The following is a 5,388-nucleotide window of genomic DNA, read 5'->3' on the forward strand; positions in this document are numbered from 1 at the left end:
AAAGCACAGGGACCGCGGTTCGATCCCCCAGCACCACATGCCAGCCAGCCCCGCCCCCTGGTGGGCTGAGCTGGCCACACACACACACAAACACACTAATAAATAAATAAATGTTTAAAAAAATTTAAAAAACCGATTGGTAGGACGGTTTCAGTAATTAGTACATTGCATATTGTTGTCTTGGTGGTTATTCATTGTACAAGATGTAGACATGATATTCTGTCCACAAACACTACTGGAAGAAATCATTCTATTCTTTGAATTAAGAGAAAGTAGCTGGTATATCTATCCTAACTATTTTGTTCATACAAAATGATCATTCATTTGTATCCCCTTTTTTTTGTTTGTTTAGTTTTGTCAGAGAAGGGTATTCCATTGTCATTTAAATATTGTAGATGTGTGAATTCAGCGAGATATTCCAATATAGTCCGGCAGTCCACAGTAGTGGTGGGTTGTCTGTAGGACTGGCCATGTCAGAGGTTGTTGACTTGAGCCTTTTGCAGCTCAGCATATTAATATGGCTTTACTTTTTGTACCTCGTTTTTATACTTTTCTGCTGGATGGTTAAGACCAAGATAAAGCAAGACCTATAAAACAAGGATTATAGCTTTTGTATCTGATGTGGTCAGTCAGATCCCTTCAGGATTTAGCCAGAATCCCTGTGCCACAGTTTATAGATCCTTTGTCGATGTCGGCCATGTGGATGAGTCACGACCATTGCTTGACCAGTTTGCTGTCTGTGAAGGCCTGGGGGTGTGTTTTCTCTCCATTGGGCTCTCCTTGGGCACACTCTGCATCATTGATCACTTTCCTCTGTGGCCTCATGATCTCCTTGGTCAGAAAATTTGGGACACCATTGAGTTGCAGGATGTTGCAATGTAGGTTTTCCAATATCCTGAGTCTTCGCTAGCCTTGCAAGGCTAGGGCCAAGATGTTGGCTGTCCTTGCAGCCCTTTTTCTCTAGCTTTTGGTCTGCAAACTTGGGTTGTTGACCCTCCAGAAAAGAAGCTTTTCATTGTTGCCCTACGGCATAGGCAGTTGAGCTTAACCTGTCTATCTGAATGTCGAGCATCTTGGACATAGCATGAAGTGGGTATTGTCCATCAGGTGTTGATATGTTAAATTTTAAGTCCCTACAGAATATGAAGAAAGAAATTGAAGGGATGGAAAAATATTTTAAAAATAGGAATGGACAGGGCCGGGGAGATGGCTCAGTGGAATAAGCGCTTCCCTGGCAAGTGCAAGGGCCTGAGTTCAATTCCCGGTTCCGCAAAAGAAAAAAAGGAATGGACAATTACATATTTTTACACAGTGATTTGGAAATCTAACCATATGCCGCATTATAGCAGGATAATCCTGTAACATTTTTTTTCTTGTCTCTTTTTTTCATTTATTACCCTTTTTTTTTGAGCACATGTTTGCTTGAGAGACAGTGTGGCAATAATCAGTATGTCATGACAAGCAGTACGAATTTAGAGGACCAGAGTGACAGGCATTCCAAGTGTGATCTTTCTATTGCATATTGCTATCTTCAGTGCAGTTGCTTAGTTCACAGGTATCAACATATATAGTTAGTCAGGGTAAAAATCCTACCAATTGACTGCTAGTTTCAAAACCCTGCTGAAGATTCTCAGGATCATTGCCTTGCCCATCTTGTACATATGGATATATGGCTTTGCCCTTGTTGTATCATTTCTAATTTTTTTTTCTATCACTGTTTTGTATTCTTTAAAAAATAAAAATAAAAAAGAGGAAAAAATATACCTCAGTGGATTAAAACACCTGGAAGCAGGTGCAAGGGCCGGAGATTCGATCTCCCGGGCCTGCTGTGCCGGCCTCACACCCAGGGCGCACTGAGGTTGGGTGTGGTGGTGCACACCTGTAATCCCAGCTCTTGGGAGGCTGTAAAGAGGTGGATCACTACGAGTCCAATCTAGTAGTGAGATCCTGAACACCCTGTAGACCCTTCCCTAAAATACAAAAAAATGCTCTATTGTGTTTTCATTGTTTAGCATTTTCCATTGAATGGTTAGCAAAGTTTCTTATCCATTCTTTTTTCTCTTTGGTTTTTTTTTGGGGTTTTTTTGTTTGTTTGTTTGTTTGTTTGTTTGTTTTTGCGAAACCGGGGGATTGAACTCAGGCCCTTACACTTGCCAGGGAAGCGCTTATTCCACTGAGCCATCTCCCCGGCCCTCTTATCCATTCATTTATTGAAAGATATTTCTGTTTTCAGTTCTGGATAACTATGAATGGAACTATTCCAAACATTCAAGGACTGGCTTTTGTGTGTGTGTTACCCTAAGGTAAACATCTGCTTAACATACAAGAAACCTTCAATCTGGTTTCCAAATGGCTCTGCTATTTTTCTTTCTAACCAAAAGTTAAGACAGATCAAGTTCCTTGGCATGTTCTCCATTACTTGATATTGTCAGCATGTTTTACCTGTTCTAGTATATATGACAGGATTCATCATCACAATTTTAATTTTTATGTCCTTTATGGTTAATTTTGACCCAATTTTAAGTGTTCATGTTCACATTTTTCTCCCATTTTTCATTATTCATTGTTTGTTTTAAGTTTTGTAGTACTTTCTATGTTCCGTATGTAAAGCCTTTGTGAGGTCTGTGATTCTTATGTTTAGTCTCTCCATTCATAGTTTTTCTCAATCAGTGTTTTAAATCTCTCTATCCATCCCACTCTCCCTCTCTCTGACTTTTCAGTACTGGAGATCAAACACCAAACTTTGGGCATGCTAAGCAAATGCTCTACAATGAAGCTGCATCCCTAGTCCCCAAGTTTTAAATCTTGATGAAGTCTACCTTACCAATATTCTTTTTTTCATGCATTGTGCTTTATTTATACATTAGGGAAGACTTGTTCATGTCTAGTCACAAAGATACTCCCCTGTAGTATCTTCTGAAAATTTTATCGTTGTACCATTGATACTCAATTTTATATGTAAATCATGATGCTGAGGTTCATGTTTTTGCATGTAGATATACAATATTTGTTGGAAAATTCTTCCTTCTCTTGAATTGGCATCTATACCCTGTAAAAACTCATTTGAAGCGAGCCTTGGTGGCACACATGTGTAATCCAAAAATTTGGAATGCTAAGGCAGGCAGATCACTGCAAATTTAACGTCATCCTGGGCTACATAGTGAGGTCAAGGCCAGCCTGGACTACATAATGAATTCAAGTCCAGCCTCAACTACACAGACCCTGTCACAAAAAACAAAGTCATTTGATCATATTTTATGTATCGAGTTATAGACTCTTATTTTCTACCCATCAATCTACATGTCTACTCCTTTCTAAGACAGCAGTGCTCTTAATTACCACAACCTTATTTGGAGTCTTAAGATCAAATTCTGTGATTTTTGTAATAAATTCTTATTTCAGAAGTTTGAATATTCCACATGAATTGTAGAATATGTAATATATATATATATATATATATATATATATATATATATATATATCCTTCCAAGATTTTGGTTGACATTTCATTAATTAATCAGATCAACTTGGCAATAATTGGATTTCACCCCATATTGAGTCTTTTGATCCATGAACACAGCATTTCTCTTTATTTAATTGTGCTTCCTATGATTTTTTTCCTTGTATATTTTATAGTGTTCATCACACAGATCCTATATATATTTTTAGTTATATACATAACTGAGTTTAGAGCTAATATAAATAATATTATTTTTAAACTGAGGCTTTGAGAAGAAAGGTTGGTACGAAGTGTTTACACAAGACATCATGTCTCTTTATCCTCTGAATAACTACTAGGAAGACAAGAATATGCAGTGTATTAACTATTGTAACTCATACTAACCTGTTTTGAAACTGTTTCATTGGTATTTTATCATTCACATTAAAATGAAAAAAATAAATACATAAAAATAAACAGGTTTGTATTATGCATATGATTGTTTTACAGTGTTGACCTTGTCTCCTCTGTCACTGAGAACTCAGTTATTGGTTCTAAGAGTTTTGAAGGCGATGCAAGGTGTGATCAACATATATGGTGAATAATTAAGTTTAAATTTTTTTTTTCTTCGGAACTGGGGATTGAACTCAGACCTTTGCGCTTGTCAGGGAAGCACTTATTCTAGTGAGCCATCTCCCAGGCCCCTAAGTTTAAAATTTCTGCTACAGGGGCCAGGGAGATGGCTCAGTGGAATAAGCGCTTCCCTGGCAAGCGCAAGGGCCTGAGTTCAATCCCCAGTTCTGCCAATAAATTAATTAATAAAATTTCTACTACAGTAAAACATTCATTGCTATTAACTTCCCTCAGAATACGCCCCCACTCCGAACACACTTCGCCTACCATTCTTGCTACTTTCTGAAGCAGTTCCTTTTGAGTATTTTGCAAGCTCTGATCAAAAACGCAGCAAATATTGATGTTGTATTCTGTCTAGTAGAAAAGCAAAGCTTCACAAAACATGACACTGTTCCCTCATTTATATTACCAGATCTGGCACTATGTGAATTCTGGCTCTCTTGCCAACTCAGAATGACCATGAAAGGTAAACATTTTTTTAAATAATTTCATTGAGAAACAAAATAGCAATGAGAAAAAAAAAACAAATAGCAATGAGACAGTTTCAAAACCGATTAGTAGGACAGTTTCAATAATTAATATATTGCATATTGTTGTCTTAGTAGTTATTCACTGTACAAGATGCAGACATGATATCCTGTCCACAAACACTATTAGAACAAATCTATTCATTGAATTAAGAAAAAGTAGCTGTTTATCTATCCTATCTTCAATATACAGATACAGAGTGGTCCTTCATTTGTATCCCTTTTTTTGTTTAGTTTTGTCAGAGAAGGATATTCCATTGTCATTTAAATATTGTAGGTGCATGAATTCAGCAAAATATTCCAATATACTCCAGTAGTCCATAATAGTAGTGGGTTTTCTGTAGGACTGGCAATGTCAGGAGCTGTTCACTTGAGCCTTTTACAGCTCAGCATATTAATGTGGTAAACATTTTTAATCAATTCAAAACATATAGGAAACCATATCAAGGCAACTAAGGATATGACAGGGGACTTTGAGAGCTGCTTGACAAAGCCAAGAATGAGAGGTTAAGTGTGTTAGAAGTGAAGGGAAATATTTAGAGTATGAATTAATTAATATACCAGTGTCATTTTTTTTTCTTTTGGCGGAACCGGGGATTGAACTCAGGCCCTTGTGCTTGCCAGCGAAGTGCTTATTCCACTGAGCCATCTCCCCAGCCCAAAAACTGGAATAAGGATTTTTTTTTTCCTCCGAATGCCTTCAGGGCAGGTTTGGCTGGCTTGAGTTGTAGGGATCGAACCACAGCAACCTGAGCCTGACTGCTTTGTTGAAGCAGCCACTTAAAGAAC

The 5,388-nt window shown here is 37.5% G+C and overlaps 1 protein-coding gene across 6 annotated transcripts in view; it reads left to right on the forward strand.

The window, feature by feature from the left end:
- Positions 1-5,388, forward strand: part of Fam156b (family with sequence similarity 156 member B) — a 77,780-nt gene that overhangs the window by 18,467 nt on the left and 53,925 nt on the right. For 2 of the 6 annotated variants that reach the window (XM_023708173.1, XM_023708175.1), the window contains one exon: positions 4,485-4,538. The exons of the other annotated variants lie outside the window; for them this stretch is intronic. The gene's annotated coding sequence lies outside the window, so the exon portion shown is untranslated. The remainder of the gene's footprint in view (positions 1-4,484; positions 4,539-5,388) is intronic. 6 annotated transcript variants of the gene reach the window in all.

This window comes from Octodon degus, unplaced genomic scaffold, assembly GCF_000260255.1.
Source record: "Octodon degus isolate 3935 unplaced genomic scaffold, OctDeg1.0 scaffold00335, whole genome shotgun sequence".
In the NCBI taxonomy this organism is placed as follows: Eukaryota; Metazoa; Chordata; class Mammalia; order Rodentia; family Octodontidae; genus Octodon; species Octodon degus.